This window comes from Lytechinus variegatus, chromosome 5 (genome assembly GCF_018143015.1).
Source record: "Lytechinus variegatus isolate NC3 chromosome 5, Lvar_3.0, whole genome shotgun sequence".
In the NCBI taxonomy this organism is placed as follows: domain Eukaryota; kingdom Metazoa; phylum Echinodermata; class Echinoidea; order Temnopleuroida; family Toxopneustidae; genus Lytechinus; species Lytechinus variegatus.
Window position 1 is genome coordinate 43661502 of NC_054744.1, and position 10217 is coordinate 43671718.

A 10217-nucleotide genomic window follows, 5' to 3' on the forward strand; every position below is an offset into this window, starting at 1 on the left:
ACTTCATATTTAGCATGGTTTCGGAGGTGAAGAGCGTAGAATAATTTTTAATCCATGTATATATTTTATATACATAATTTGGGGAAATTCAGTAATCATTTGTAATCGATTACGTGGGGATTTTCTTTATACTAGTAATGTAATTAATTAAAGGACAAGTCCACCCCAACAAAAAGTTGATTTGAATAAAAGGAGAAAAATCCGACAAGCATAACACTGAACATTTCATCAAAAGCGTAAAACAAGAAAGTTGTGACATTTTAAAGCTTTGCAAGCTTTGCTTAATTTCACAAAACAATTATATGCACATCCTGGTCGTTATACAAATGTTGAGACTGATGACGTCATCCACTCACTACTTCTTGTGTATTTTACTATATGAAACATTCTGATTTTCTTCTCATTGTCAAGTGAAACAACGATTAAGTCCTCCCTGAACATATGGAATTAGCATTGTTTAACACTTCATGGTTCAGTCAAGTTGGTCCTTATGGTCAAATACGTAAAAGCGAAATATTGTATAATTCTAACAATAAAAAAACAAACTTATAGAAATAGTTTTTTTTAAACAAGCTAGTTCACCATGTTCACACCTAGTTACCAATAATGCATACATCATTTCCATTTATTTGAAAGCAGGCAGGATAAAAGAGCTTTGTAGATTAAATACCTCGCTCACTGGCTTGGCTTCCGGGGATCGAACCCCGGACTTTTTCATGTGTAGCGCCCTTAAGTACTCGGCCACGTCACCTCATTGAGTGACAGACATGATCGATTGTCTCATTTGCATGATTGTGCGTATCGCTGTTTTGTGAAAAAATAAGCGAAAATTTAAAATGTCATAACTTTCTTATTTTACACCCAATTTTGATGATACATTCAGCGTTATGCTAGTTTCATTTTTCTCTATTTATTCAAATCAACATTTTGATGGGATGGAATTGACCAATAAACATGTATAATATTCATTTTTAACTGTTCTTTAGTGTTCTGGCATAAAGATAAGTGGAAATTACCATTGCCGTTGACAAAAATATTTATTTCACGATTTCATAACTGTTTTTAAAACAAGCTCAAATTTTATGGACTGACCAGCGCCCGCCAGAAATAATGAGCTTAATCGGAGATTATGTACCATGCACTGCTAGTTAACTAGAAGTTTCTGCACCAAATTCTCTAAAATTTTACAGGAAGCTGTTGCGACAGGATGAGCATGATTACATAAGCAAAATTTCAGAAATATAATACTTTGCTCTTATGCCTGTCATTATTTCGTTGTTGAACGAAGCTTAAGAATGCATGGTCCGAAAAGCTGAAGTATGAAAGTGTTGGAATAACTGTTTCTGTTTCTGTTTGCGGTAACTCCCGTAGGAACTCGGCAGGACAGCATTTTGCTGGTAAACGCCAAGCTGGTATATAACCAATTACCTATGAAACATGTTACGTCTAGGTTAATCAGTCATAATGGCTGACGTTATAAACGACAGATATCACTCTCGGGCCTTTTTATCAAAGTGGAGACAATGGCAGAGTTTGGATTCGAACTCACAACCTTGCGATTATGAGTCCAATGCTCTAACCACTGGACCACACGACCCTAACTAGAAGAAGTAAGAATACTGAAATTACCAAGATACTGAGATGATCCAGTGAGGATACTGAAGATACCGAAATGTCTGAGATCATACTGAAAATACTGTACTGGAATGATGGATTTACTTGAGAAACTGAAAATACTGGAAAAAAAGGTAGAATGACTGGATAGACGAGTATGGTCGTCCTATTAACAAGAAAATCACGCAGGATATTAGGTCTTCATCATAGTTGTGCAGTTCCATGAGATATTATCTAGGTTACTGAGAAGGAGCAAGAAGAGTCAGAAGTGAAAAAGACGGACAATCCACCAACTGGTTGTATATTGCAACCGAAGCAAACCAGTTCATCAGGAAAGAAAGTCGGTTCGGCAACAATATTCTGATAGGAAATTATCATGATTTGAACATTTCAGTCATTTTAGTCGTTAACCGTATGGTTTATGAATAAAATCATTCCACAACCTACCCCATGCAGCACGACCAAAGAGGGCGTATGTGACGATTTTCGAGGGAGTTGTAGGTTGTCAATTTACGAGCCATGCAGAATGAGCTCGAAGTGCGCCAAAATCATATTCCACGTTGTATTCATCGCAAAAACATATTTCAGGGATAATCTTGGGCGTGGAATCGACTTCAAGCCCATTTGACGTCACCTTGATACTAAAACTGGATTGGCTACTTAAAACCTATCTGTGAAGTGGCGTATAACAATAAACGATTCGCCTTTTTATTATTCTTTTATTCCTTATAATCCAATCAGTGTATATACATGTTTCATATATTTATTAAGATGTTGTCTCAATGCAATGTGCACTTTTGTACTGAATTTCCTTTAATGTTTTTTTTTATTTTTACGCTCTTACTTTAGCTTTCCTCTCATGCGTTAACCAAAATATTGTGTTATGTGACAGTTTACAATCTTATTCGTTACCAGTGGTTTGCTCCTTGCGAAAACTTATTTCAATAACATTATGATAGCAGCCTAATTCATTTTATAAAATATTCCGTGTAAATTCTTGCGAAACTATTGAATTTTATAATCTTTTCCTATTAGTAACAGGTTATGTTATTTCACTTTTGTTATTTTGTTTGATTTACTGTATAAGTTATTCTTTCTTGCTTGCTTTTTATTACATATGGACCCCGTGGAAGAACAGTATTGTCATGTTGACAAAACTGAACTATGGGCCATCCGTCCGTCTTATGAACTAATATAAAATCTTGGTTAAGTGTTACTTTACGAGTGACCTGACAGGACCTTGGTTTATACTTCTCACGTCATGTCTAAAAAGTGTCTATGACATCTTGAATATAATTTTATGACATCAAAAGGATCGTTTAATGAACGAAAAAATAACTTCAAAATCTATTATTATTAACCGGATTTTATTAAACTGTGTAGACTAGGGTCGAAACGCAGATAGTATATCACACCAAGAATATATCACAGGATGAACTTCCATGTCATTATCCTGACTAATTGAATTCATTGATGTTTTTTTTTTCATATAAAAATGATTACACAATTATAATGGTTTTTCTCATTATGTTTAATACTTTTTTAATCAAATATCTGAGATAAATTAAAATGAGATGTAAACTAAAAGATCAACAAGCTAGCTAGCTTGTAAACAAGAGCTGCACCACGATTTTTTTTACCATTTTCTGAGATTGAGGTATCAAATTAGAGCAGATAATAAACTTTTTCGACAAACGATTTTAGTTTTGAAACTCCCCGCCGAGCCACATTTGAAAAAAAAGGTTTTGATCACTCACACGTGAATGAAATGTCGTGTACGTCATACCAGATGAAAGAGGAGACTCTAAATTTTTTTCCATTACATTTTGTCTGGTGCAAGGTATTTTGTGAATTGAATTCATAAATCATAGACAATTCTCGGTTTTGCGTTTTATGGTACCAACTAATGATAATAATAATAATCATCATCATGAATATATTTTTTTCAAAGTAAATTGCATTGAATATTGATGAGGCTTGCTTGCCATTATATTTCGTCTGCTCTCAAGTTGAATAAACTTTATACCGCCCTCTTTTGTTTAATACATTGTATGTTTACCAATAAATCTAATGCAGTCGTTCTTTTGTCATGTTTGTCAAATTTATTGATAGATCATGAACCCTCTACAACGGTGAAAATTATGATACTTTTTAATGTAGAACAGTTATGAGATTGTATATTAGATTCATTCAATAATGTAGAACAGATTATATGAGGAAAAGTTTATACAAACCTCATTATACACTAAATAATTATCATGATTATAGGTACACACATGATTTTCCCCTATTTTATTTTAAAAGGAATCCTTAACGAACCATAGGTCCTTTTCACGTCTAGAAAAAACAACAAATTTTCTCCTTCATTTCAAATGAATGTATGTCTCGATTCTGACAAAATATTATTTGATGTTTTACAATATCAATGGGATCCTGATTGAGGGGGCTTATATCTTTTTTCTTATTTTGAAGACCAATGCAAACGATGTTTAATCGTTTTTCATGACTTTAAAAAGGATTGATAAAAACGAAGTGGATCTGTCTGGTTACACTGATTCACTGGACATGTTGAAGTGGGATCCTTTCCAGGGTTCAACATGGGTATCTAGACAACTTAATACCACTGACAATTATTAGGAAAACAAGAAGTTTTCCGAATAGTCATTGTACAGATCTAAACTGACATCAAGTGCCTTTTGTGGCAAGTTTTCTTTTATTGATTTAACATCATGGACGAAAGTAAAATAAAAGAAATTACAATAAATTGGAGACATATAAAAAAAGTTTTACATTTTTAGCTGCTTCAGTTTTGGGACCAATTCGTTGGAACGAAATAATATTTCGAGGGAACGAAAATTTAATAATCCACGGAGAATTTTCGCTTCTTCATGTCACCTGATGGTCTCCTGAAAAAGATAACACTGGCGAGGAAGATATTTTGAACTTACAAAATGGCTCTTGGCAGGAAAATAAACGCATAGCCGATTACATGGCATCCCGTTGGTCATTAATAGCAATCATACTACTTGTACTTCTACCAGCATCACCACGGCGTAACCAGCCTGACTATTCTCATCATCATCATTGACATCGTCACAATTTAAAGTACTGGGGTGGGGGCTCCCCCCCACCCAAGGGCGTATGCGGGTTTGATTTTGAGCATGTGGGTGCACATCCTTGGGAGCTGGAACTAAAGAAGTATGGGGATTCACCCCCCCCCCTCCTGCCACCTCCAGTATTTTCATGCAGCAAAATATCCCAGTTCAGTAAGAGATAAACACTGATAAAGGACTTGTATTCAAGGGAAGTTCCAAACATAGGAGTGCCAATTAAAGTTGTAGGAAGATTTTATGGTTTAGCGCCCTCTGTCGTGTTTTTTAAAACTGTTAGTCACTTTGGTCTCGGTATGGTATCACATTAAATCATTGCGAATTTACCCCCTCCCCTATCCGTGTCTTTAAATGTGCCTTGGGAACTTTGCATCGTGATCGTTTGATCACTGTCATTATTTTTATTTCATTGTGCTTATTTTCATCATCATCGATCCTCATCCTCATTATTACAATTATTATTATTATCATCATCATCATTATCATTATGCATTATGATTATTATTATTTACTTTTATTATTATTATTATATTAATACTGTTACTATCATTTTGATCATCATCGTCATCATTATTATCATCATTATCCACATCATTATCATTACCATCGTCATCATCATCACCTTCGTACCATCCTCATCATCATCACTGCCATCATCATCGTCGTCGTCGTCTTCAGCACTTTCATCATCATCACCATCATTTGATTTGATTTGATTTGATTTATTGTTTTCTTCTGCATCCATAACATTTGTATAATACATTTTTCATAACATAATAAACATAATATGTTAGCATTTTTGGCATAAATTGTAAATAAAGATTACTAAAAAGATAATTCCAGACAAAAATGATTGACTATATGATGTTAACAATTTGCAGGAGAAGGATTGTCATCATAAGCAGATTGCTTGAAAAAAAAAATGACAATCCCAAACTTATACTAATTGAAATTAATACATTTATAACATTGATAAAGCAGAATGGGCATATTCTTTCAAATAGCTGAGGGTGATGGTGATATGATGATGATGTTGATGATGATGATGATGAAGGCCATGGAGATGATGATGGTCAAGATGAAGATATTGGTAATGAATAAAACGAAGGAGGAATAAATTCACGATAAAAAGGATACGACACAGAAATTTTACTTCAAGTATTCTGATAATAACATAGATTTAACGTTTGCCTTAAATGAGTGAAGAGACGAACATTGTTTGACAGGCTCTGGTAGAGAGTTCCACAAATCTGGACCATGGTGTCTTATGGATCTCTGCGCAATAAGCAATTTGGGGTTAATTAAATGGAAATTTGAAGAGTTACGGGTAGGGTATGAATGAATAGATGTATTCAGAGTATAAAAATTGTGGAATGACGGTGGGAGCATGTTATTTACGTACTTAAACATAAGTAGTAAGCTTTGAAGAGTATTTATGTCAAATACTGTTAGAGTCTTTAGTTTATGGAATAATGGATTTGTGTGTGATAAATATTGAGAATCAGTACAGATTCGAATTGCTTTTTTCTGTAATAAGTATATTGTATTAATTTTAGTTTTTGCACATGTTGCCCAAACTATGTTGCAATACGATATATAAGGCAATATTAATGAATTGTATAGTATGACAAGAGTTGTATGTGGAATTATATTCTTCATTTTGTAAAGTATACCAACGTTTCTAGAAATACTAGTAGTTATACAACGTACATGTTCATTCCAATTTAAATTTTCATCTATTGTGACACCTAAAAACTTTGTTTCTCTTTTCCTTTTGAGAGGAATATTGTCTATGTTTATATTATAAGGAAATTCGTTACCATGTAAGTTTGTATGCTTGAAATATATAAAGTTTGTTTTGTCTATATTGAGTGAAAGCTTATTACACTTAAACCACAAAGATAGTTTTGGTAACTCACGGTTAATTATATCTACTAAAGTTTCTAAGCTATTATGTGAACAAAAAATGTTGGTGTCATCTGCAAATAATACATATGATAATAAAGGTGTTACAGAAGTCAAATCATTAATATATATTAAAAAGAGCAAGGGGCCTAGGATTGATCCTTGTGGAACTCCGCATTGTATTAACTGAAAATCAGAAGAAATATTATTGTGAATTACATATTGTTTTCTATTGGACAAATAACTCTTAAACCAAGATAGTGTAATTCCGCGAATTCCATAATTTTCAAGTTTTGTAAGTAATATCTGGTGGTCAAGAGTGTCAAAGGCTTTGCTTAAGTCCATGAATACGCCTATTATATGTTCTTTATTTGCCATTGCATTTGTAATTTTATCATATATTTGTATTAACGCCTGATCAGTCGAATGTCCTTTCCTGAATCCATATTGGTTAGAATTTAGAAAATGAAAAGTATCTAGAAACTTATAAAGTCTATTGTAAATAATCTTCTCTAATATTTTGGAAATGCTGGGAAGAATAGAAATAGGCCTGTAATTTGTTATTTCATGCGGATTGTCTTTTTTAAAAACAGGATTTATCTTTGCAATTTTTAGGGAATCAGGACATATTCCAGTGCTAATTGAGAGATTGAAAATATGACACAAAGGAGAGGCAATATAGTGTATGATCTGCTTAAGAAGGGAAGTACTAATTCTATCAATCCCCTGTGATTTGCTTGATTTTAGATTTTTTGTTATTTCAATTAATTCCTGAACATTTGTTGGGTTAAAGAATAAAGAAGAGTTAATGGGTGTGGGAAGAAATTTTCCAAAATTTTCATCAGTTCTGTCAAGTTTGTTTGCCAAGGAGGGTCCTAAGTTAACAAAAAAAGAATTAAAGGTATCAGCTACATCTTCTGAATTTATTGCAAGATTATGAGCTGTGAAATTATCTTTGGGTAATGTTTTGGGTTTCTTGCCAATCAAATCATTTATAATCTCCCATGTTGCTTTCATGTTTGATTTGACTTTGTAAAGCTTCTCGGAATAATATAATTTGCGAGAAGCTCGAATTGTATTGGTTAGTCTATTTCTATAAGTTTTGTATTTATTTTTGCTTTGAATAGAAGGGTTCTTTAAAAATGCCTTGTAAAGTTTATTTCGGGTACGTATGGATCTTAAAATTCCTTTAGAAATCCATGGCATTTTTGCCTTGTTTCTTTTGACCTGTGATGTCAAGGGAAAATTTTTCTCGTAAAATGTCTGCAATTTATTGTTAAAATTTGTGTAAGCAATGTTTGGATTAGACTCATGAAATACATCCAACCATTCTTCAATTGCAAGATCCCTTTTAAACGATTCAATGTTATTTTGGGATTCATTTCTATACATTGTCGATTTGAGTATTTTTTCTTTTGGAATATCATTATCGCAAAATGAAAAAACCGGCAAATGATCCGATATATCAGATATTAACAATCCGCTGGTAATATCTCTGTTTAATATATTTGAAAAAATGTTGTCGATAAGTGTTGATGAATGGTTATCAATTCTGGTCGGTTTATCTATATGGGGATAATAGCCAAATGAATGCATTGTGTGTAGGAATAAATCGTGTTCATTATTTTGGGATAACAGGTTGATGTTAAAATCTCCCATTAAATATATTTGTTTCTCTTCTTTTCTAATAGTATGAAGGCATGTTTCAAGGTCTTCACAAAATAAATTTACTTTATCATGAGGGGGTCTATAAATCAATCCAATAATTATATTTTTGCTTTTTGGCTTCGTGATTTCTATGAATAAAGTTTCACTCTGTTTTAATGATAATTCTTTCCTTACTTTGAATTGTAAATGTTCACTGATGTAAAATGCTACACCTCCTCCTCTTTGTTCTTCCCGGTCACGCCTAATGAGATTATAGTTTTGCAAACTGAATATGTTAGGTGAAGTATTGTGAAGCCATGTTTCCGTGACACCAATAATGGAAAATTTGAAATTGTTTAAAGTGAAAAGTAATGATTCCAATGACTCAAAATTTTTGTTCAAACTTCGAGCATTAATATGAAGCAAACTGAATTTATGTTCCATGTCTCTAAATCTAGAAGTAAAATCTTCAGTTGAGTAATAGTTATTATCAGATGATATATTGTTTGTATTGAAAATAGAAAAAATGTCCATGTCATTACTCAGGAGGAATATTTAATATTACCAAAAACTTAAGATTATTGGTATGACATGTTATTTGTGTGTAAATTTTCTGTGTCGTGACAGCAAGATGGTGATGAGATGAAGAGAGGATGAAGTTTAAAAAAACTAGAAATGGATGAATGTGAAATAGAATTTGCTGTTGGTGATTATGATGATGATGGTGATGATGATGATGATGAAAATGATGAAAATGATGACAATGATGATGGAGTTGATGATTGGAGAATTCAAATCCTACAACCGGAATCTGATGAATATTCATAATCGAAATGTAATGAACACTCTTATTTCTGAGTGTCTAAGCCATGATTTGTATATGAAGGAACCTTTTAAACACGAAATGTCAGTGGCACTGTAATAATATAAGGATACAAAATAAAGGTTTCGATCCTATCGAAAAAATATACATTTATAATTGATATAATTGGGCCTCGGCATCACGAAGTGTCTCAGAGGTCTGAGTCAATCCAGAATCAAAGAAAAAATTTAATTTGTTAATTTCTAATGAGATGCAAATTGTTAAATATCTCGTTAAATTTCAGAGTCTTTTATTTTTCATGATCGATCACTTGTGTTGGTATTCAAAATAAAAAAAGTAAATTCTAAAAGCTAGAAATTAAACACAAGTTTCTCAAAATTTCAAAATTGATTCATGACCTCTGAAAGAAGGATAGTTCGTGAAAATGATGATAAATTAGCACATAATGTCATGTACAACCAAAGGGTGGTGCCACAATGGATATGCGTGGTATAATCACATAATGCATGGTTGCATAGGGCCTATACACATAATGGCTGCATACAGGTTGATTCAGCAAAAGCTGGTGGATGCAAGGAAGGGAAAATTTCACTTGTCAATAAATGTCTGGACGATCAAATGATTATAAAAACTGCCCTGACCTGGCAACGGGTAATGCATGGACAACGTGATGAGTTTATTCACCGATTAATAACAATGGAACACCCCGTCACGTCACATGGCCACCGAGATAGCAAGAAAGGTATAAAGGTACGGTCCAGTAAACCGCCATAGGCACAGTTGATATTTTCCGGAAACAAAGCAATGAGGTGTCCCTAAACTCACTCATATAGTGAATTGCAGCAATCAGGAAGTTGATTACATAAAACATTTGTTTTCCCTTCCCTATGTTTATCGATTTAGTCTAATTTTTCACTTGAGGCGCCAAAAACAAGATATAATAAAATGACAAATCGAGCCTTCCAATTGATATCAGCTCACGGTGAATAAACTACATTCGCGTGTGCACCTTCACATTCTAGCTACACAGCAATAAAAAAAAAAAAAATTAGATCCACAAAATACATCCACATATTAGAGTCTCACAATATGTGATGAAATATGTGAAGTATACTAAT